Consider the following 25,136-nt stretch of genomic DNA (forward strand, 5'->3'; position numbering starts at 1 on the left):
ATTGGTGTTGCTGTCCTCCTGCAGAGAAGGATTTCACGGTGGGCAGGGGGATGGAATACTTTGGTCAGGTCTGGGTCAGGTGCCATTACCAGGGCTAGGGGGAATGGGGTCAGTTCCTTCTGAAGTAATAATAATAATATCTAATTATTGTTTACTATGTGACAGACTTGTTTCTAAATACCTTATGTGTATTAACTCACATTGTCTTCTCAACAACTGTGTTAAGTAGCTATTATTCTCTACATTTTTAAAAAAGGCAGTACCAGGGGGTGAACCCAGGACCTTGTACAAGGGAAGCAGGTGCTCAAACACTGAGCTACATCTGCTTCCCAATAAGAGTTGTTTTTTTCATTTGTTTTGGGGAGGTACTGGGGATTGAACCCAGGACCTCGTATATGGGAAGCAGGCACTCAACCATTTGAGTTACATCCACGCCCCTCTCACATTTCTTAAATGAGACACAGAGAGGTTAAGGAATTTGCCTAGGTTCACACAACTAGTAAATTGGCAGAACCAGGATTCAAATTCAGGCAGCCTGAGTTTAGTATCCACACTCTTTTCGGTCTACACTGAGAATGGGAGTTGAGGTTCATAGTAAATTCAGGCCCTAATACCAAGAAGGGGAAATGCTACTGTGCAGGGTTAAACAGTATCTATAACCTACAGCTATCCATTACTACCCATAAAAACATGATGTGCCCTTTAGAGCACTAGTAAAGAAATGTAGACACCTGAGGACAATTAGGTATCGTCTTTATCTTTACTCCAGCTGGGATTCTCTTTGTCTCAGGGTTTCCTGCTTGGATCCAAAGCTGAGAAGTTCTAGGGCCACCTGGTCAAGAATTCCTGTGGTACAGCAAATAAGAACAGCTGAATGGATTATATGGTATATGAATATATCTCAATAAAACCACTTTTTAAAAAAAGAACATGTGAGAGCTCAAAGATACCAACATCTGGCTGAGAATTCTTCAAAGAAAATAGAGAAGTAGATTGGGAGGAGATGGAAAACATGAGGGGGAAGGTGGTAGGTGACACCTGTGGAAATGCACCTGGGAGACCAGGACCAAAGCAAGGTACTTGTGACCCTTCTAAATATTGGGAGGTGGGGGTGACCTTTTAAATTAAGATGCTCTAGGGATGGTTTTTCTCATTAGAACAAGTGCCACAGACACAAAGTCTTCCTTGTTTATAATTTTTTTCTAATGTGCTTTTGCTTGAGCAAGTGAGCCCCTTATTGTTAATTTCAATTAATGCAGCTCCATGTGATCTTGGCAGTTCAACTCATGGACATAATGAGGGGCAGTGGGAAGGTCACTGGGAAGTGGGGGGAGGGGTCCTCTCTGTTAGGAGGATTGAAGGTCAGGGTGAAGTGGCATTGGAAGGGAAGGTCTGGAATGATTTGCTCCCTACTTTATGAAGTTCATACTTAAGAGGCACCAGCCTGTCCTTTGATTGAGAAAAAATGAATTTAGAGACCCAGTGGTAAGGCAGAGAGGAGAGACACGGGCTGAGCTGGCGAGGACCGAGACACACAACAAAACCTTGCACTGACCTATGACAGCCTCCCCTGATTCTGTCATGTGTACTTCCTTCCCTCTCATGTAGGATGGTTCTTCTAAATTCTGCCCCAAAGCCTTACATCAAAATGTCTGTGTGACCTGAGCTCAACATGGCAATGGGATGGGTGCAGAGTTTGAGGTGGGGAAAGGGAGAGGAAGAGACAGTCATGGTCTGCCCAGCCTCCCTCTTGTTCTCCTCGTTTCTTTCCATAGCTCTCTCCCCACTCTTGCCCACCCTAAGAGCTAGCTTTCTTTCCTTCTGTCTCCCCTTTTATACAGAGAACCATGTTAGAAACTCAGGTCTTCTTTACCAAAGGGAAAATTATTTTCTTTTTAGAATGATTCTGAGGTCCCTTTCTGGGGCATCTTCTCCAGGGAATTTGTTCAGGAAAGAAAAGAAGGGATTTATGTTCTCCAAGGGTCAAGTCAGGAATGATTCTCTTCCTTTTGAGAAGTCAGAGCTCTTGCTTTTATCTTCATCATCAGTGATAATCATTTTAAGAGCTTACTATTTCTTGAGCACTTTCTACTTGTCAGGAATGCTACACACATTATTTTTAGTCTTCACAATAATGCTGCAGGGTAAATTTAGTTTATGCCTATTTTATTTATTTTATTTTACTTTATGCCCATTTTAAAGAGGAGGAAATTGGGGCTTAGAGAACTTGAGGAACTTGCCCAGTAAGGGGTAGGTTTGCAGTTCAAACTAAAGCCTGTTCATTTGATTTCCGACTTCAGTGTCATCAACTACTAAATATTTGGATGAGCCAGGCTCCTGGCTAAATCTTACCAATGAACATATCTGAGATGAGAAATGTCTTCCATCCAAGTCCAAGATATTCATATTTCCAAGAATTAACAAAGGGTATAACTTGCAGAGGGACAGGAATCGCGAGGCAAGGACAGTATCCCTGGTTCTGTTACTCCTTTTTTTAAAGTAGATACCGGGATTGAACCCAGGACACTTATATGGGAAGCAGGCTCTAAACCACTGAGCTACACCTACTGCCCAATGTTACTCTCTTGATTGGCAGCTTTTAGGGTACTTGATGTGTGAGTTCCCCTCTCTAAGCTTTATTCTCTATCTGTAAAATGGGCAGGTTGGCTCAATATTTCCAAGGTTCACTTCAATGCAATTCCAATTTGACAGAACTTATGGAGGCTTCCTGTGCGATTGTGATGGAAAGATACAAAGATGTACAAGACAGTCCTCCACTCTCTAGGTGTACTGGATCCATGTGCTAATACAACATATAGAGAATGGAATATTTCATTTAGGCTTGGCTAGCACAAGTGTGCATGGCAGGGGAGATAAGGTAGGCTTCATGGAGGAGAGAGCATTGACACTTGGCCTTGAAAAAGAATATGAAGAGGGGGAGATGGGAGAAGGTGTTTCCCAGCTAACATCATATGGGGCGGAAAAACCACCTGGTCAACCCATAAGATTTGAGATACAACAAATCATTGTTTTAAGTCACTAAGTTTTGGGCTTAAAAGCAGCAACTGACAAGTAAAATACACCCCCAAAGGTATCTAATTGTAGACTTTATAAAAAAAACTAGAGATTGCAAATTTTCAGGCCACAGTCCATAATAATTGGCCTGCAGACATAATTTATTTGAGCCAACATTTAACCATCAGAAAGTTTTGCATAAAAATCCAGATTTTGGGGTTCTCTTGAAAAATCCTTCATCTTAGCATCTGTGTTCTAGCAAGAACTGGCAGGTGCTAAGAGACACCTGCTTCCATCTATATGACACATGCTCTCTGGTTCCCTACAGTGCCAACTACTTCCTATTATCTTACCCCCAACCTACTTCCTGATCCTTTTAGGCCTTTGAGTTTGTTGTTTTTTTTTAAGATTTATTTCTTTATTTCTCCCCCCTCCCTCCATTGTCTGCTCTTTGTGCTCATTTGCTATGTGTTTTTCTGTGTCCACTTGTATTCTCATTAGCCAGCTCTGGGAACTGATCCTGGGACCTTTTGGAGTGGGAAAGAGGTGATCATTCTCTTGTGCCACCTCAGCTCCCTGATCTGCTGCTCTTATTCTCTCTCTCCTTTGCGTCCCTTTTGGCTGTGTCATCTTGCTGCGCCAGCTTTCCATGTGGGCCAGCACTCCTGTGTGGAGCAGCACCCCTGCATGGGGCAGCACTCCTGCACGGGCCAGCACTCCACGTGGGCCAGCTTGCCACATGGGCCAGCGTACCTTCACCAGGTCCTACATGGTAGATGGAAGCCCAATTGTTTGAGCCACATCCCCTTCCCCCTTTGAGTTTTTTTTTTTTTAAGATTTATTTATTTATTTAATCCCCCCCCTCCCCCGGTTGTCTGTTCTCTGTGTCTATTTGCTGCGTCTTGTTTCTTTGTCCGCTTCTGTTGTCTTCAGCGGCACGGGAAGTGTGGGCGATGCCATTCCTGGGCAGGCTGCACTTTCTTTCGCGCTGGGCGACTCTCCTTACGGGGCGCACTCCCTGTGCGTGGGGCTCCCCTATGCGGGGACACCCCTGCGTGGCAGGGCACTCATGGCGCGCATCAGCACTGTGCATGGGCCAGCTCCACACGGGTCAAGGAGGCCCGGGGTTTGAACCACGGACCTCCCATGTAGTAGATGGATGCCCTAACCACTGGGCCAACTCCATTTCCCCCCCTTTGAGTTTTGACTCACATTGTTGGCAATGGGGAGCCATTGAAGGATTTTGTGCAGAGAAGTGATGACGAGAACTAAGTAGTTAGTAATGTATTGATAGGGGTGACTCTGGGGCAGGTGTTATGGACACCTATTATTTAATCTTCCTAGAACCATAAATTCTGTCATTTGGGAAATGCTTCTACCCCTTCTCTGACCATTTGGTTCCAAATGGGGGTGCCATCTTCTCATAGATCACATCTCTCATAATGATTGGAAAGGAGTGGGCACATGGCTTAAGCTGGGATAGTCACAGTATGCCCCAGTCATGAATGATTGCTCCAGGGATGGGCACCTACCAATGTTGCACCAATCAAAGACCTTACCCCACATTTTGTCCTTGAGACCTGAATCAGAAAATCTGAGTCCTCCTCTGGTGGAGCAGTTGAGAGTCATGAGATGCTGTGGCCAGATATCCAGCCTTGGGAAGAAAGGCTCACAAGCAGAGGAGCCTGGCAACATCCAAGTTCACAGCTCATTTTCTGAGCCTCGTTCTCCATTCTTCCCATCAGTTCTGGGAGCTTCCTGATACCTTCCCAATAAATTGCTTTTCTGCTTCAGTTAGCCTGAGTCCATTTTTTAATAATTTGCAGCCAAGAATCCTGGCTACAACCCTGGGCTTTGGAGTAACACGCAGGAGGGCTACTCCTTGCCCAAGTCAGGGAGGGGCCAAGAGAGGGTTACTTCCCAACCAGACAGGCAGAAAGAAGTAGGGCCATTCCCAGTGGAAAATGCATTTGTCTGGGAGGTATGTATCCTTGTCACTGACTTCTTGCAGAGCTTTAATCAAATTTCTGCTCCTTTTTGAGCCAGTTTCTTTATCTGTAAAATGGGACTTGGTATAGAATGGTGATTCTCAAGTTCTATAATATTCTGGGATTTTGTGGAGTGACTGCTGCATAAAGATGGTGGTTTGTGATTGGGGGATATCTAGTAGGCAGGACTCTGGATCCTTTCTCTCACTTCAGGCAGATTCTCCTTCCTCCCCCATCCATTTAGGCACAACCTTTTGTGAAAGGTCTTGGTTAAAAAAAGATTTGAGCTCTCAGAGTACCACTTGGCCCTTTCTGGACACTGTCATCCCACCCCCTTCAGCATCACTAGCTACAGCCATGGAGGGGCTGTGCCTCGAGGATCTTGCAATCAAAAGTGGTTTCAGGCTTGGGTTTAGCCTTTTGATACTGCCAGTGGGGTCTGGAGGGATTTAGGATCAGAAAAATAGCTAGAGAACAGGCTGAAATGGCCTGAAAAAGATCTTCTAGAGTTTAGAACACCAGGCGAGGGCTGGACACTGCCAAGAGAGAGGGACAAAGGAGGGGAATCACCACAGCAAATCTAACACACACTCTGCCCAGGCATTGAACAAATGGAGAGGGCTGCCAAAGAGGGCCATCTGCTGGCAGAAAAAGGAAGTACATACGAGAAAATTAAATATAAGAGAGGCTTTTTCTGGCTGTTTAGCCTCTCTCCCCAAGGCTCCAGGAACCAGGTCTGCAACCTATTACTGGGTCCAGAGACCCGTTTTGAGCAACTAACAGGGATAATCCTAATAATCCAGGTCAAACCAAGAATCAAAGATCAGCAGTAACACACAGCCTCCTGCCACTAAATCCCTACAGAAGAGAAAGAAATCGAGCATCCAAGTATACTACCATCCTAATCAGATGTCTAGACATCAGCAAAAAATTATGAGCCATACTAAGAAAATGGAAGACATGGCCCAAGAAAAGGAATATATCAAAGCTGCAGAAGAGATGCAGAAATTGAGAGAACTAATTAACGAGATGCACACAAATTTCCAAAATCAAATTTATGCATTGAAAGACAATACGATAGGCATACAACAGCAGACTTGAAATGATAGAAGAGGGAATAGGTGATACCAAAGACAGAATAGCTAAAATTGAAGGGAGAAAAGAACAGAGAGAGATAGAAAAGAATGGAAAAAATTGAGCAGGGGCTCAGATTTGAATGACATGAAATGCAACAACATATGTGTTATAGGAGTTTCAAAAGGAGAAGAGAAGGGATAAGGGGCAGAAAGAATATTTGAGAAAATGATAGCTAAAAATCTCCCAACTCTCATAAAATAAATGAATTTACATGTCCAAGAAGCGCACTGTACTCCAATCAGAATAAATCCAAATAGACCTACTCGAAGACATACACTACACAGAATGTCAAATGTCAGAGATAAAGAGAAAATTCTGAGAGCAGCAAGGGAGAAGCAAACCATCACATACAAGGGACACCCTTAGTGTGGATTTCTCATCAGAAACCATGGAGGAGGAAGACAGCAGTATGATACAATTAGGATACTGAAAGAGAAAAATTGCCAGTCAAGAATTCTTTATCCAGCAAAATTGTCCTTCAAATATGAAGGTGAATATAAAGTATTCACAAACAGAAACCAAGAGTTCTTTAAAAAGATACACCTTATGGGAAACGGACTTTGGCCCAGTGGTTAGGGCGTCCGTCTACCATATGGGAGGTCCGCGGTTCAAACCCCGGGCCTCCTTGACCCGTGTGGAGCTGGCCATGCGCAGTGCTGATGCGCGCAAGGAGTGCCGTGCCACGCAAGGGTGTCCCCCACATAGGGGAGCCCCACGCGCAAGGAGTGCACCCATAAGGAGAGCCGCCCAGCGTGAAAAGAAAGAGCAGCCTGCCCAGGAATGGCGCCGCCCACACTTCCCGTGCCGCTGACGACAACAGAAGCGGACAAAGAAACAAGACGCAGCAAATAGACACCAAGAACAGACAACCAGGGGAGGGGGGGAAATTAAATAAATAAATAAATCTTTTTAAAAAAAAATAAATAAATAAAAATAAAAAGATACACCTTTGCAGGAAATATTAAAGGAAGCCTTAGAGCCTGAAAGAAAAAGACAGGAGAGAGAGGCTGGGAGGGGAATATAGAAGAAAGGATAACCAAAAGAGTAAAAAGAGAGATGAAAATATGATGTGGAATATGAAAACCAAAAAATAAAATGGTGGAAGTAAATAAAGCATTTCTAAGAATATCACTGAATGTGAATGGACTAAACTCCCCAACCAAAAGATATAAGCTGACAGAATGAATGAAAAATATGAGCCATCCATATGCTGCCCTACAAGAGACTCACCTTAAGACCCAGGGATACAAACCGGCTGAAAGTGAAAGGTTGGAAAAAGATACTCCGTACAAATAGTAACCAAAAAAGAGCAGGGGTAGCTATAGTAATATTGAAAAAACAGACTTTAAATGCAAAAAAGTTATGAGATGCAGAAGGCCACTATATATTAATAAAAGGGACAATCCATCAGGAAGATATAACAGTCACAAATATTTATGCACCTAAGCAGGGTGCCCCAAAATACATGAGAAGAACTCTGGGGAAATTGAAGGGAGAAATAGACATCTCTACAATAATCATTGGAGACTTCAACACACCACTCACATCAGTAGATAGAATAACTAGACAGAATATCAACAAGGAAACAGAGAAATTGAACAATATAATAAATGAGTTAGACCTAATAGACATATACAGAACACTGCATCCAATCTCAGGGGGTTATTATTCTTCTCAAGTGCCCATGGATCTTTCTTCAGGATAGACCACATATTAGGGCACAATGAAGCTCCCAATCAATATAAAAAGATTGAAATTATACAAAGCATCTTTTCAGATCATAATGGAATGGAACTGAAAATCAGTAATACACAGGAAAAAGGTAAATTCACAAATGTATGGAGGCTAAACACCACACTCCTAAATAATCAGTGGGTCAAAGATGAAATTGCAAGTGAAATCAGTAAATATATTGAGACAAATGAAAAGGAGGACACAACTTATCGAAACTAATGGGATATAGCGAAGGCAGTCTTGGGAGGGAAATTTATAGCCTTAAATGCCTACATAAAAAGAGAAGAAAGAGCTAAACTCAAAGATTTAACTGAACAACTAGAGAAACTAGAAAAAGAACAGCAAACCAATCCTAAAGAAAGCAGAAGGAAAGAAATAATAAAGATTAGAGCAGAAATAAATGAAATTAAGAACAACAACAACAAAAAATCAACAAAACCACAAGTTGGTTCTTTGAGAAGATCAACCAAATTGACAACCCCCTAGCTAGACTAACAAAGAGAAAAAGAGGAGATGCAAATAAATACAATCAGAAATGAAAGGGGGGAAGTTATGACTGACCCCACAGAAAGAAAAAGGATTGTATAAGGATATTATGAGACACTGTATACCAACAAACTAGACAACCTAGATGAAATGGACAAATTCCTAGAAAAGCACAAACAACCTATACTGACACTATAAGAAATACAAGAGCTTAACGAACCAATCACATTTAAAGAGATTAAATCCATCATCAAAAATTGCCCAGCATGGGAAGTGGCTGTGGCTCAATCAGTTGGGCTTCCATCTACCATTTGGGAGGCTCTGGGTTTGTGTTCTGGGGCCTCCTTGTGAAGGCAGGCTCACCTGCATGCTGTGGAGAGCCGCTTGGCCCACAAGTATTGCAGAGTGCTGCCCGGCCCGCAAGTGCCATGGAGAGCTGACTCAGCAAGGTGATGCAACAAAAAGGGAGACAAGTGAAAAATGCAGAAGAGCGCAGTGACGGACACAGAGAGCAGAGAGCAAGCAAGCAGCAAGGGGGAAGGAGGGGAAATAAAATAAAATAAACACAGACACAGAAGAACGCACAGCAAATGGACACAGAGAGCAGACAGCAGGCAAACAAACAAACAAATAAAACACCGCAAAAGGGGGGACTAAAAAAAAATCAACAAAGAAAAGTCCAGAACCACATGGCTTCACAGGTGAATTCTACCAAGCATTTTGGAAAGAATTAACACCAATCCTGTTTAAACTCTTCCAAAAAATTGAAGAGAGGGAAAATTATCCAACACATTTTATGAAGCCAATTTCACCCTAATACCAAAGCTAGGTAAAGAAACTACAAGAAAATTATAGACCAATCTCTCTAATGAACATAGATGCAAAAATTCTAAACAAAATATTTGCAACTCAAATCCAACAGCATATCAAAAGGCTTATACACCACGACCAAGTGGGATTTATTCCTGGTATGCGAAGCTGGTTCAACATAAGAAAATCAATCAGTGTAATACACCACATTAACAAATGAAGGAAGAAAACCACATGATCATCTTGATAATGCAGAAAAGGCATTTGACAAAATCTAGCATCCTTTCTTGATAAAAACACTTCGAAAGATAGGAATAGAAGGAAAATTCCTCAATATGATAAAAGGTATATATTAAAAACTCACGGCTAACATCATACTCAGTGGGAAATAATTGAAAGCTTTCCCTTTAAGATTGGGAACAAGAGAAGGATGCCCACTATCACCATTCTTATTCAACATTGTACTAGAAGTTCTAACTAGAGCAATTAGATAAGGAAAAAAAAAAATCATCCAAGCAGGAAAAGAGGAATAAAACTCTCAGTATTTGCAGATGACATGCTCCTATATTTAGAAAATCCTGAAATGTCTACAACAGCTACTTGAGCTAATCAATGAATTCAGCAAAGTGGCAAGGTACAAGATCAACACGCAAAAATCAGTAATTTTTTTTTTCAGATTTATTTTATTCTTCCCCCCACTTTGTTGTTTGCATTCAACTGTCTGCTTGTTGTGTGCTCTCTGTGTCTGCTAATCTTTTTTTTTTAAGGAGGTACTAGGAACTGAACCTGGGACACGCATGTGGAAGGGAGGTGTCTAATTGCTTGAGCTACCTCCACTCCCTGCTTGTTGTGTTTCTTATTGTTTCCTTGTTGTGTCATCTTGCTGCATCATTTGTTGCATCAGCTCTCTAATGACAGCCTGCTGTCTTGTTCGTCTTCTTTAGGAGGCACTGGGAATTGAACCTGGGACCTCCCATGTAGTAGGTAGGTACCCAATTGCTTCAGCCACATCCACGTCCCAATCAGTAATGTTTTTGTACACTAGTATTGAACAATCTGAGGTGGAAATCAGAGGAAAAAATTCCATTTACAATAGCAACAAATACCTAGGAATCAATTTAACCAAAGAAGTACAGGACCTACATGCAGAAAACTATGAAACAATGCTAAAAGAAGTCAATGAAGACCTAAACAATGTTCATAGACTGGAATACTAAATATAGTGAAGATGTCAATCCTATCCAAACTGATTTATAGATTAAATGCAATACCATTCAAAATTCCAACATCTTACTTTACAGAAATAGAAAAGGCAGGGAAGTGGATTTGGCTCAACTGATAGAGCATTCGCCTACCACATGGAAGGTCCAGGGTTCAACCCCAGGGCCTCCTGACCCATGTGGTGAGCTGGCCCATGCACAGTACTGATGTGCGCAAGGAGTACTGTACCATGTACCCCCGTGTAAGGGAGCCCCACGCACAAGGAGTGCACCCCGCAAGGAGAGCTGCCCTGCGTGAAAAAAGCACACTGCTCAGGAGCGGTGCCGCACATATGGAGAGCTGATGCAGCAAGATGATGCAACAAAAAGAGACACTGATTCCTGATGCCACTGACAAGAATATAAGCTGACACAGAAGAACACACAGCAAATGGACACAGACGGCAGACAACAGGGGAGGAGTGGAAGGGGAGAGAAAGAAATAAAAAAAAATAAATCTTAAAAAAAAAAAGGCAATTACCAAATTCATTTGGAAGGAGAAGTGCACCCGAGGAGTGAAAAGCATTCTAAAAAAGAATAGCAACATGGGAGGAATTTCACCTCCTGATCTTGAAACATATTACAAAGCTACAGTAGTCAAAACAGCATGGTACTGGCATAAAGACAGACTTGTCGATCAGTGGAATAGAACTGAGTCCAGAAATAAACAATTACCTCTATGATCAACTGGTTTTTGACAAACCTACCAAGTCCATGTTAACAGGACAAAACAATCTTTTCAACAAATGGTTCTAGGAGAATTAGATAGCTATAACCAAAAGAATGAAAGAGGACCCCTATCTCACTCCCTATACAAGAATCAACTCAAAATGGATCAAAGACCTAAATAAATACAAAAGCCAGGGCCATAAAACTACTAGAAGAAAATGTAGGGAAACATCTTAAAGACCTTATGGTAGGTGGTGGTTTCTTGGATCTTACACCCAAAGCACAAGCAACAAAAGAAAAAATAGATAAATGGGACCTCCTCAAAACTAAACACTTTTGCACCTCAAAGGCCTTTGTCAAAAGGGTGAAAAGGCAGCTGGCTCAGTGGGGAAAATATTGAAAATCACATGCCTGATAAGGGTTTAATATCCATGTAATATAAAGAGATGTTATAATTGAACAACAAAAAGACAAATGACCTGATTTTATTTTTTATTTTTAAAAAGATTTATTTATTTCTCTCCCCTCCCCGCCCCCGCCCCAGTTGTCTGTTCTCTATGTGTATTTGCTGTGTCTTCTTCTTTGTCCACTTATGTTGTTGTCAGCGGCAAGGGAATCTGTGTTTCTTTTTGTTGCGTCATCTTGTTGTGTCAGCTCTCGGTGTGGGCAGTGCCATTCTTAGGCAGGCTGAACTTTCTTTCGCGCTGGGCGGCTCTCCTTACGGGGCACACTCCTTGGGTGTGGGGCTCCCCTACATGGGAGACACCCCTGCGTGGCACGGCACTCCTTGCGTGCATCAGCACTGTGCATGGGCCAACTCCATACGGGTCAAGGAAGCCCGGGGTTTGAACTGTGGACCTCCCATGTGGTAGACGGACACCCTAACCACCGGGCCAAGTCCGCTTCCTGACCTGATTTTAAAATGGGCAAAAGACTTGAATAGACATTAGTTCAAGAAGAAATACAAATACCAAAAAAACACATGAAAAAATGTTCAACATCACTAATGATTAGGAAATGCAAATCAAAACTACAATGAGATATCATTTCACATCTATCAGAATGGCCACTATTAAAAAGACAGAGAAATACAAATATTGGAGAGGATGTGAAGAAGTAGGAACACTTATTCACTGTTGGTGGGAATGCAGAATGGTACAGCCACTGTGGGGGACTGTTTGTCATTTCCTAAAGAAGTTGAATATAGATTTGCCATGTGACCCTGCAATACCATTACTGGTTTTATATCCAGAAGAACTGAAAGAAGTGACACGAATAGGCAGCTGCACACCCATGTTCATAGCAGCGTTATTCATGATTGCAAGAGTTGGAAACAGCCCAGGTGTCCATCAAACAATGAATGGATAAACAAACTGTGGTATATTCATGCAATGGAATATTATGCAGCTTTAAAAAGAAATGAAGTCGGAAAGCATATGACAACACAGATGAATCTGGAGAACATTATGTTGAGTGAAGCAAGCCAGACACAAAAGGACAAATACTGCATGATTGCGTTACTATGAACTAAATATATTGTGTAACATATTGTATGATACTATTTGTGCTTATACTAAAGCTATTGATTATATACTTTAGATCGATTGTATTGTATGTGAATACGTACCAATAAAACTGTTTAATAAATAAATAAATAATTGTGCCAGAATTGCCAGAAATAGCAGTTATGTACAGCAGGGAAACAGAGAGAGATTGAGAGGTGAAGAATTTTCTTGTTTGTTTATTTTTTATGATTATTATTGAAATAATGAAAATGCTCTAATAATAGTTGAAGTGATGAATGCACAACTATGTGATTATACCATATACCATTGATTGTACACTTTGGATTAATTGTATGCTTTATTAATATGTATCAATAAAATTTGTTAAAAATATAGTATATTACATTAAAAAAAGCACAGAGTTTCTGTTTGGGGTGATAAAAACGTTTTGGTAATGTTGGAGATTGTGTCCAGGTTCTTGGTTATGTCATATGAAAGAAGTCATTGACACACCACAATTATAAGAAAGTTAGAAAAGAGTTTAATAGGATGAAGTGCACACTCAGACATGAGTGCAGGTGTGTTTAAGGTAGAGACGCACGCCCTCTCTTCTGGGGTTCCCTGTTTTATGGGCTACCCCAGGGGTTAGGGTCTGTGCTGATTTACATATTTGAAACAAAGTCGGGGAGATTTATTGGGTGGTTTGATAGGGGCTGCTGTCCAGGAGCTCAGCTGGAGGTCAGTACAGGAGGTGATATGCAAGTGGGTGGGGGGTGATCATAGTGCCCCCTGCAGCTTTGGGTGTGTGGTGCAAGTTGCCCCATGATAACTTGCTTGCGTGAATCAGCAGGTTGATGCAAGTCACAGGCCGTTCGTTGCTTCAGCCTCTCTAACCAGGTGGTATTTGTGTAGCTTACTGGGTTTTCTGCCCCTTCTCCTTTGGTGCCTATCCTATCCTGACTCAGTAATGGATGGCGGTGATGGTATAACAATATTGTAAATACAATTAACGCCAGTGAATTGTACATATAAAAATGGTTAAAGTGGCACATTCTATGGTATGTGTGTGTGTATATACATACACACGTGTATATAACCATAATTAAAAAATTAAAAAGTAAAACAAAAAAAACCCACAAGTAAACAATGAAATTTCTATAGCTTTAACAAGTTTGACAATCTCTGCATGAGGTGTTTTTGAGAACCTTTTCTGTTCTAATAGCTCTTAATTTTATGGGTTACAGGAGAAAGAACAGTAACTTTCATATTGATGCTATGCTTCGAGGTTTGCTCTATGTCAAGCATTAAGTGCTTTACATACATTCATCTTTTTAAAAAAAATCCTTATAGCAACCCTATGATATAGAGAATCAATTATCCACAGTTTATAGATAAGAAAACTGGGACTTGAAGGGTGAATTAATTTGCTCAAGATCATACAATTGGTATATAGTGGGGGTTGGGTAGGGAGGGGCTTGGACCCAAATAGATTAGAAAGTACAAAGTGGCAGCACATAGTCCAAACCTAGACTGAAGATATGTTTTTTGGCCTGCACAGTGCCTTTTATTTTTAAAAATTACATTAGAGGGCTGCCTTTTTCTTTCTTTTTCAGGAGGCATTGGGGATTGCATCTGGGACCTCGTACATGGGAAGCAGGCACTCAGCCACTGAGCTACACCCGTTCCCCATGGTCAGCATTTTAAAACCGGGTGATATCATATAAAATATGGAATTAAAGTTTAAAAATTTTTTAACAAAAAGTGAAAGTTCTGGAAACACTGGGGGCCCACATGAGTATTAGCTGCCTCCTTTAGAAGGGCATGAAATCCCAGGTTGCTACAGCCTCTATTCCTCCCTGTTATCATTCACCTGGCCCACCTCACTCATATATGGTAACTGCCTGGTCCTCTAGGCACCTGAGCTTGCAACCTCTGTCCTAATGAGAATCCCATGTTTTCCTCAGTGATTTCCACCTTCTCAACATCCCTCCATTTCCATTTGTTCCTTCTCTAGGTCCTGCTGATTCTTCCCCACCTTTCTTATTCTGCTCCTTCTTCATTCATCTTCCTTCCTCATCTGCCTTAATTCTTTGCCTCAAATGAAGGCACCTGTTGGATCGTCCACACTCTTCCTTCAAATCCATTTTCTTAATCCCAGCACTGAAAATCTACAAATATCATTGTAAAAACTCTGAAGATGAATTTGGCCCTATCAGGGTAAGTTCAGGGGGCAGAATTTAATTCCAGTGGTGGGGAGAGGAAGTGGTTGAATGCACGCCTGGGGTCTCAGAAAGCCCTGGGTTCAAATTCTGTTTCCTTCACCTACTATCTGTGAGAGATTGACCATATCACATTTCCTTGACCATAATTAAACTGAATTATGTAAGTCTGGCACAGAGTAAGCAGTAAATCAACGGTAGCTCTGTTCTAACCTTCCGATGGCCATAGGTGTCCAGTGACAGACTAGAACATCTCAGGATGTAGTGCCTTGCCACTAGAGGCACACACATAAATGTTAGACAACTACTCAGCAGGTATAGTTTGGGGAGGAAACAATTATCAAATGGGCAGCTGGAGCAGATTACTTTGAAGGCTTCTTCCAACCTTGATACTTGATCATTCTAAAGCACTGTCTGCTCAAAACCTTTCAACGATTCCCACTGTCTGTCATGTTCAGCTAAGAAATCAGTTCCTCCAGAATCTTGTTTCAGCCTATCTTCTTCACCCATCTCTCTCGACTCAACTCATACTTTGTACTTCAGAAACCTCTAGTCCTTACATGCCTGCCTTCATGCCTTTGCGTTTGTGGTTCCCTCAGTTTGGATACCCCCAAAGCATTCTGTAAACAAATATCCCATACATGTGAGGCATTATTAGTTCCACCTGTTGAACCCTGCACAATTGTGTTAGGAAATTATGGTTGCAAGTTATAGAAATCCCTACTTAAAAAAGATTTATTAGTTCATGAAAAAGTCAAGAGGTGGGCTAAGCTTCCCATATGGCTTGGTCAGGTATTTGGCTCAAATTTTCTGCAATATTTTCTTAGTCTTGCTCTCCTCCATATGTTGTTTTTGTCCTCTGGCTAGCTGCCCTTATGCTAGGTGAGGTGTTGTACAATCCAGAAGGCAAAAGAACACCTCTTCCTCATTCTTCACCTTAATTGTAATGGTGTGTCCTTAATACTTAGAAGGTAGGATAGTATAGTAATCCAGTATGTAGGCTCTACAATTGGACTCCACTTACCAGGGGTGTGAACTTGGGAATGTTAACCTCTTTGTGCCAGTTTCCACATCTATGCAATGGGGATTATATGTAATTTTATCTACCTCAAAGGCCTGTTGTGAGAATTAATAAACTTGAAAAGCACTTAGCAGACTACCTGGCAACTAGTAAATGCTCTCTAAATGTTAGCTAGTGTTGTCAGCAAATTTCCTCAAAATCATCTCCTTTCATAACTAGTCTTTCAGGATTCCTCTGGACAACACTCAGAGAGTCTTTCTGCCATTTTGCTGTTGAATTCAGTCATTCATTTAACAAATATTAAATGATGGCCTATTGTGTGCTAGGCACTGAGGATACAGCACAGAGCAAAACAGACAAAATCCCTGTATTCCTGGAGATCACATTTTAGCAGAAGGTAGGATGGAAAAGAGACAATAAACAAAGAAACAAAGAGATGAATCATTTTTCAGGTGGTGATATAGACTATGTAGAAAAATCCAGCAGGGAAGGGTGTGAGGGAGTGCAGAGGAGTGGGGTGTTGCTATTTTAAATGGCGGTCAGAAAAGGCCTCTGTGAGGAGGTGACATTTGAGCAGGGAGCTAAAGGGTGAGCCAGGCCAGTGTTTGGGAGAAGAGCATTTGAGGTGAACACAACAGTAAGCACAAAGGCAGGAGGCAGCAGTATGCTAGGCATGTTGGAAGAACAGCACAGAAGCCAGTGTGGCTTGAGCAGAGTGAAAGCAACAGGAGATGAGGCAGAGAAGTAGCTGGGGGCAGGTCACAGAAGGCCATGTATGCCAGGAACATAATCCTCCATGCCAGCAGGGAATAGGAAATTGCCTACACAGGCAAGTTTTATAAACAAGGCTAAAACAAAGAGGGGTCTGAGCCTCAACTTGTCTTGGGGGGTGGGGGGGAGTGCTGAAGAGAGGTCAGGGAAGTTTTCTCAGAGGAGGTGATTCCTGAGCTGAGAGTTGAAGGATAAATAGAAAGCATCTGAGCAGAAGGGAAGGGGCAGTTCAAGAAGAGAAAATGTTATGGCAGAATGTGCTGAGCGAGTGTGGTTTATTCAAGCAAATATAGTAAGGCTAGTGCCACAGCGAGGGAGGTGAGGCGCTGGTGAGTAGCCAGAAACAAGGCAGAGGCCAGATTTTCTTTCTTTCTATTATTTCCAGGCTAGGGTGGGAGACAGACAAAAACATGTAAACAAATAACCTAACTTCCAGACACAATAAATGTCATGAAGGAAATGAACAAGAGGCTAAACTAGAGAACACCTTTAGACAGGGAAATCCTCTCCAAGGAGGCCGTTTTTTTTTTCTTTTATTTTTTTTAGTGAAGTCCTGAAGCATAAGAAGCCAAAAGTTAGAAGAGGTAGGGAAAGAACGTTCCAGGTCCTGCTCTAAGTGTCACCATCCCTCTAGTTTGATTTCTCCTTTTGAAATGGGACAAGGAGGTCATCAAACAACACAAGTGGAGCTGCTGGGAGAAAAGAATCCCTTTTTGTAGGTGGATTCTGGGGAAGCTATATGAAAAATAATGAAATTACAGAACAGGTCGGATGAGGCATGGTGAATTTTCTTGTCAGTTTACAGTCTTCAGAGAAGTCCAGAGCTGAGGACTGCAGGGCACCTGTCCCCTATGCTCTCAGAAAACCCTTCCGGCTGGTCTGTGGAGGCTGGGGTTGGGAGTTCGGAGACTGGAGGCTGCAACACTGATCCAGGTAAGAGATCCACCAGCAGAGAAGTTTAGGAGGGAGAACCTTTACCCAGATCAAGTTATAAAACATTTCCTGTACCCCAAAAGTGTAAAAGGAGTTGAATTTTTTTTTTTAGGACTTGAATTTATATCTTTTTTTAAAAAAGTCCTCTCACCGTAGCCTCTCCGCAGTCCCAGCCTAGACACAAAGGGTTGATCCTCAGCCAGTCCAAGAGACCGGCTCCTGGTAAATTAAAGAACCGCTTTCTTCTTCGCAACTACCTCTCCTTCTGGACCCCTCCAGCCTCACCCCTAGCCCATTTTGCGCTCCATCTTCAGGCCCCACCCACTTCAGGCCCCACCCACGTAATCCTCCGTGAGGCCACGCCTCCTTCCGGCTCCTCCTCAGAGTGGCCACCATTGGGCCTCCCCTCTCCCTACTCTGTTTCCGGGTTCGCCTCCTTTGGTCCCGCTTCAGTGTTTCCTTCCTTCTTGATTTCTCCTCAGCCCCGCCTCCTTCCCTTTCTAAAGGCCCCTCCTTCTCCACCTTTGACTTCTTCTCTGGGTACGGCCTCCCTCTAGCCGCGTCCATAGCCCCTCCTCCTTTCAAGCTCTGCCCTGGCTTCCGGCTCTCCAAGGTCTCCACTACTTTCCAAAGCGGTCTTATTCTTCACTACCCTCCTGGCCCCATCCCACCTCGCCTTCGTCTCCCTACTGGTGGAAGAGAAACCCTCTGCCCGCCTCTAGCCCCGCCCCCCAGGCTCCCACCTCAGCCCCTCCTCCCTATCAGGCCCCGCCCTCCCCTTCTTCCGTTTCTCCCCTCCGAAGCTCTGGACCTTTCCAAAGTCAAGCTGAGGGGGTGGCTCGAGCCCAGGTTCCTGGAGGGTCCGGCTTTGTCTGGGCGGGGTTCCGGACTCCTAGCACTCGGGTCATCAACCCTTAACCAGAAGGCAAAGGTGGAGGCCCAGTGCCAGGGCCGGAGCGGTGGACAAGCCAAACTGAGGGAGAACTCTTTGGCCTCCCCCATCCCCATGCGCCTCAGTGGTGCAGGCCGAGGAAAGGATTCGCGGTTGCGGTGCTCGCGCCGCTGTCAGTGCGGCGAGGCGCGCGAGTAGTGCGGCTATAGGGCGGCCTGAGCGGTGAGAAGCTTCGGGGGCTGAAGCAGCGGCCACAGCGACGAGTCCCGCGCCTGTGCTCAGCCTTCTCACACAGCGGCTGCCTTCCTCCTTCCCGCCCCCGAGTGCGGCGGCACCGCCCTCTTCCGCGCCGCGCGTCTTTCTCCAGACCTCTTGGCGCGGGTGAGTGGGGGCCGCGGGCGTTTCCTCAGGGCTGCGGGGAGGGTGGCTTTTCTTGCTCCTTTTCGGAAGCTCACCTCTTCAGGCGGGCGGTTGCCTATTTTAGAAACTCTTTTTCTGGCCATTTCAGGAGTCCCGAGAGCCGGACTCTCGAGAACGGGACCAACTCCAGGCCCCTTCCCCCCGCACATCCCCTCTACCCGAGCCCGCCGCCCCGTGTCGTTCGCCCCGGCCGATTCGCGCCGGCTCCTGACCGCCCTGGCATTTCCTACCTGCTTCCACTTCGAGGGCCCGGCCTGGGCCAGGAGTTGGCGGCGTGGGCCCGCGCCCGCTCGAAGTTGGAGTCTTTTGTGTTTGCGCCTCGCCCCGCCCGGCGAGGGGAGGAGGGAGAGGAGCGGAGGCCGCGCTGGGTAGGCCTCGGGCGGGCCTGGCTCTGGCTCAGGCCACGGGCTTCTTCCGGCACCCCCCACCTCGGGCTGGGGCTGGGGATCTCGGAGGCGCGTAAAACTGGTCCTGACTCCCTCCCCAGGGGCTTGAGTCCTCGGCTTCCACCTCTACAGGTCCTGGAACATGCAGAGGTCCTCGAGCTGGGGCCGTGTGCCATACTTCACATAGTCCCCTGTGCGGCCACGCCTCAGTTTCCCTCTCGGTGAAATGGGGGAAAGAATGAAACCCGTCTCCCAGGGTGTCTGTGGATTCAGTGAGGGAACTAATATGTGAGAGAACTGTTTAATACCAACAGGTAACATTTAATGAGCCTCGATCATGTGCTGGGCCTCTTCATAGACTTTTTTTCATTTAGTGCTCACATTGGCCTTCTGGAGTTATTTCCATTTTACAGAAGCAGATATGAAGGCGCAGAGGGACTAAACAATTTGCCCCAGTTCACACAGTAGCCACGGAAGTGTAAAGCAGTGGTGCTATAACCTGTTATTTAGTTCCTAATGTAAGCATGTGTAATCCCTGGTGCAGAGGGGATTTTGGTTTATCCCAGGTCACACCATAAGTTAGAGGCATAACTAGACTCTTTCTGACTTTGGGACCATTTTGCACTTACTGTACCTGAAATCCCATTCTGGGCTACCAGAGCTGAGGGAAAGTAGGGTAGGATGAATTTTTTACTGGTGCTTCCTCTAGAAGTTAATGGATGCAGGGGGCTTCAGGTCTCAAGCATAACCAAGTTCCCTGGGACTTTGGCTCAAATAAGGCATAAGTCTTTATTAAGAGTGAGGTCCATCCCTTATTTTGTTTATGGCATGTTTCTCCCCCATTATTCCTCTCCTTTCCCCAAACCTTGCATTTCACTTACTGGCATTTAGATTTGTAGATCCTGGGAGGTTAGGGTGAGGGGTGACTCAAGTCATTTGCCTCAACTCTCTGCCTTAAAATAGGGTTTTATTTATCCTATTTCCAGATAAGGCCCAGAGTTATTAAAAACTAAAATTAGCACTGGATAGTGTTTCAGGTTCCCAGTATGTTTGATCCCAGGTGTGAGGAGTGTGAAAATCAGGCAGCAGAGTTCCTAGGCCAGGTCTTGAGTCTCTTAGGATGGAATGTTTAATGTTTGTCTTAATTCTTTGGAATCTGGTATGTGTGTCCCCTCTCCTCTCCCATACTGCGTTTAGGAGTCATGGTAAGTAGGAAAACTTAACCCTTCTCTATTAAGTTGTCTAAATTTAAACTGCCTTAGTGACAGAATCAGAACTAGAATTTCCAGTCTTCTGCTCCTCAGTTCAGTAATTTTTATTTCTACCATCTCATGCTACCTCATGAAAGGGCATTCAACCATTTATTCAGCCCTGAGGACGAGGAATTTTGAGTGAATGGGAATCCCTCAAGAAGTTGTATAGTCCCAAACACTTTCCATACCTCAGGTTTAGCATTAAAAGGCCAGGTTTTATGCACAAGTGTATCAGTTCACCACTGGTAAATCTCTACTTTTATTTTACAATACTTTACGCTTTACAACACTCTTCTGTTAACCATTATCTGATTTCATTTCTAATCCATTTCTGAGAGGGAGTTTACAGAGCTAGGTTTGTATTGCTGTTTTACTTGGAGGGAATTGAAACACAGCAAGGTTAGGGCCCTTGCCTTGGGTTACACAGTTATCAAGAGATGGGGTAGGACAGGTCTCAGGCAGAGGATTTGACTTGGCTTCATTAAATGAGCCACTTATTCTGACTCAAAGCTTCAGTTTCCTTATCTGTAAACTCACAGGATTGTTGTGGGGATTATGAGAAAATAGCTGTGAAAGTAGTTTGTGGTAGTAGTAATAACAACTAACAATTTATTCAGCATGTGTCCTGTACCAGAAGCTGTATTAACGACCGTTTGTGGTTTGTCTTTTTGAATCCTCAGAGCAACCTTGTGAATTAGATACTGTTATTGTCCCTATTTCACAGAGGAAGAAAATAGTCTTGTAGAGGTTACATGACTTGCTCAGGGTCATGAGATTGGTAAGGTACAGAGTCAGGATTCAAATTGCAGGCTTTATAACTTTAAACCTGGTGCTCCTAGTGTCTCTCTTAACCTCAGGGTATTCTGTAACTGCACCTGCAGTAGGGTGTGGCTTTCAGTCTCAGAGCAGGAACCCATGCCTGGTTGTACCTCTGATTAAGCTAAGCTCTTCCCACTTTCTTCTCGTCTGGAACCAAGCTTCTTATCACTGAAGCCTCTTTTTTTTTTATTTTTGGAGATCTCTGCTGGTTCCTTCTAGTCACCATCCCTTGGAGGTGACTCCTCATCCTCACCTGCCTTTCTGCCTATCCAGGGCTTGGATATAAGGGACTGTAGTAATCAAATAGTAGTGCTTGACAGCAGTTTGGATAAAAACTGTTCAGAGAATAGTTAAGTGAATTACTTTGATGAAATCCTCCCTCTCTGTGCCCCCTCCTTCCCATAAAGACAAACAATAGAGGTTAGCTTTGGGGTTCCTGGAGGAAAGTTATGGGTCCTCACTGCTTGCAGGTGTCTCAGTCTTGGGTATTTGGTAGTGGGGAGGGGGATATTATTTGCGTGTTTGTGAAGGATGGTTGGAATTTTATTCTGAGGACAAGAGGAGTTGGGTTGGCGCGGGGGAATTCCAGAGATGGGTAATAGGGTTATAGACACAGATCTGATGGCTCAACATTGCCTACTTACTGAAGTCCAAACTCATGAGTGTGACCAGTGAGGTCAGAGGGTGTTGAGTTATTGGATAGAATCTTATAATTGAGGGAACTTAAAGTCATTTAGAACAGCCAGCTGGCCCATGTTTGAATTGCCTACCTATTTAGTTCCTGTTTCATTGAACACCTTGTTATTGGAAAGTTTTCCCTAGACTGAACAATTATTAAGCATCTGCTATGTGGCAAACATAGCATTAAGCTTGGAGACTTGTTGCCAGACTTATACACCACTAGGTGTATCCAGCCTAGTGAGGATGACAAGGCGATGTGAGGTGTGTTGTGATAGGCAAAGCACCATGAGAGCATGGAGCAATGATATCTCACAAAGCCTTGGAGGGTCAGGGAAGGCTTCCTTAGAGGAGAAGAAGGCTAAGCCTACCTAGACCTCAAGAAAAAATAGATGTAAGCCAGAAGGAGAAGAGAACTGGGCAATCAGAGGAGTCAGGGGGAAGACTGTTCTAGGCAGAAGCAGCAAGAAATCCGGAAATCTTGATGATAGGTGAAATGTTTGGCTTTTTACTGTATCTACAGGTACTGTTCTAATATATGAACTCATGTCTTTCCATAACCACCTTGAGAGATAGATACTATTATTATTCCCTTTCTCTGGGTGAGGAAACAGGCCCAGAGCTGTTAAATATGTTTCTCAAGGTCCGTGGATGGATCATAAATCATGAGGTAGATGGATTGTGGCAAAAGATGAGACTGGGAAGATAGGCAGAGCAGAGGCCAAGTCAGGAAAGGGCTTTGCTATCCATATCGAAGAGTTTGGACTTGATTCCAAGATAAGAAGGGAGCCATGATCTAGTCAATATTTTAGAAGAATATATCTGGTTGCTTGTTTGGGAAGTGGATTAGATGTCTCCAGCACCATAGACAAAGAGTTTATGTTGCAGTAATGTAGCAAATGAAAGTAGTGGTTGTGTGTGTGTGTGTGTGTGTGTGTGTGTGTAGAAAGAAGATGGAATTGAGTGAGGAAGAGAAACAAGCAAAGATCCTTGGTGTGGAGAGTAGGGGAGGAATCAAGGATAACAACTAGATTTCTATTTGGTGCATTTGTGTGGATAGGAGTGTGACTATTGAGGTAGAGACATAAGAGAAGGAGCTCATAAGGGAGTGGGGAGGATAAATTATTTCTCATGCAGTCTTGAATTGCTTTCATTTTTTCTACTTATTCATCCTCTGTGTTAGATATAGGTTGAGTGGAAGAGTAGTGCAGGAGTATGGTACAACAAATATAATTACTTATCCCTGGCTAACCAGATGATGTAATCACTTGGAGGAAATAGATTCTAAACATCCAGGTCCTGTGCAGCCCTGAAGACTGCTTCCATTAAACCAACAAAGCTTATGTTTTCTCCACTGTTTTTTGGCTAAGTCACCTCTGTGCTTACTCTTTGCTAGGCACTGGGAAGACAAAGATGAGTAAAACATAGCTTAAGGAGATGATATTCAGAAAGGCAACAGATCTGAGTAACTTAGATACATCAGTGAAGTGGGGAGAAATTGGGATAGGGCAGGATAGGATAGGGAGGGGTCCGGAAATATTTTCATTAGGGACAGGAGTCAGGAGACACTCACTATGCTCTAGTCTTACTCAAGTGTCAAAGGTCCAGGCCGTGGTCTATTCATGAAGAGAATGAAGGGAAATAATGGGTAGATGTCCCCTAAGGTTCCTTTTAGCAATTACGATTTTATGATTCTAGGTGATGATTTAGAAAATATATCACTAGGAGAGGTATTTTCTCTCTAGCCCTCTCTTCTCTCTTTCTGTTAGTTGGGCAGTGGCAGAGGGGTTGGAGTGGAACTAGCAAGAGAGTTCCCACATGAGTGTCTAGAACAACCCAGTAAGTTTTCACAGATACCTAACTCATGCCTAAAAAGATTTTAAAATGCAGCTCTACATGCAAATCTAGAGAGTGTCAAGAATAGATGGATCTCATGATTCAAGATGAAGCATTTTGGGTATCATTTAATTCTTAGGATTTTTTTTTTTTAATGTGGGATTTTTTTTGTTTGTTTGAAGTGAACCACTACCTTGGTGTGAAAGTTTAATTTCTACTGAGACCAGGGCTTCTGAAGTCATTCAACCCTTGAAATTGATTCAAGAAACTTGTGCTTCAGTAGCTGAACCCTGTCACCAGTGGTATGAGAGTTCAGAGTTCAAAAAGCAGAGAAGGGGAGTAGATGTAGCTTAAGCGGTTAAGCTCCTGCTTCCCACATAGGAGATCCCAGGTTTGGTTACAATGCCTCCTAAAAACAAAAACAAACAAGCAAACAAATGGAAAAACCAAATCAGGGGAGCCAATGTGGTTGAGCACCAGCTTCCCACATATGAGGTCTGCGGTTCAATCTCTGGCCCTGGTACCTGAAAAAAAAAAGCATTGAGGCTCTGAAAGTGTTCCACCCTTCTAGAGCATGGGCCCTTGTTTTTCCCTATTCTCTGTCTCCTATTCCATCCCCTTCCCCAAATACCTCAGCCAATGGCTTAGATGGACAAACTGCTATTTATAACTTTATTGGAAAAGAAAGGATCTTCAGAATGAACTGCCTGTGTGTATGTTCCTGTTAAGACTTCCTCCTCAGTCAGTTTCCATCTCAGGTTTGGTAAGTTACTAAGTGGCTTAGTCCTTTGTGGAGGATAGCATTAAGCTCAGGTAGGGACTACCTTGGCTTTTAGGTGTTAGGCATTCACAGTTTTGGAACAGTCTCTCAACATCTTCATTTATCCTGCCAGTGACATTTTTTGAAAAGGTAAAATATTCTGGACACAGAACCAAATGATTAATTACTTTTTTTTCCCCATTGCTTCACCATTTCCCTAATCAGGCCCCAAATTTCAACAAAAATGATCCCACCTTTCTGCCTTCCTCCAACCCCATTCATCCCCTGCCCCCTTTCCCCCCAATAATACACCAGTAACAGCCAAAACTTATACACGCTGTGCTATAAAAATGCAGAGTTAACACTGTTGGGAAGAAGGCTGTGGAGATGCTCTTTAAAGATCTACAGTGTCTTTTTGCTCTCCTACACACCACTCATCACATTTTGTCCTTCATAGAAGGCCAGTTGATTTTCTGAGCAAAGTGCAGAACAGGTTGCCTTGGAACTTTTATCCCCTCTTCTCCACAGGGATAGGTATGCAAATA

At 43.4% G+C, this 25,136-nt stretch overlaps 1 protein-coding gene across 15 annotated transcripts in view; it reads left to right on the forward strand.

The window, feature by feature from the left end:
* The first annotated feature begins 18,372 nt into the window (after positions 1-18,372).
* Positions 18,373-25,136, forward strand: part of RALY (RALY heterogeneous nuclear ribonucleoprotein) — a 138,790-nt gene continuing 132,026 nt past the window's right edge. For 3 of the 15 annotated variants that reach the window (XR_009183200.2, XM_004462524.5, XM_004462525.5), the window contains exon 1: positions 18,379-18,820. The gene's annotated coding sequence lies outside the window, so the exon portion shown is untranslated. Of the gene's footprint in view, positions 18,821-25,136 lie in introns of all 15 variants that reach the window. The other 12 variants (XR_011647309.1, XR_011647310.1, XR_009183198.2 and 9 more) reach the window with 8 other exon arrangements.

The sequence above is a fragment of the Dasypus novemcinctus genome, chromosome 24 (assembly GCF_030445035.2).
Source record: "Dasypus novemcinctus isolate mDasNov1 chromosome 24, mDasNov1.1.hap2, whole genome shotgun sequence".
Classification (NCBI taxonomy): domain Eukaryota; kingdom Metazoa; phylum Chordata; class Mammalia; order Cingulata; family Dasypodidae; genus Dasypus; species Dasypus novemcinctus.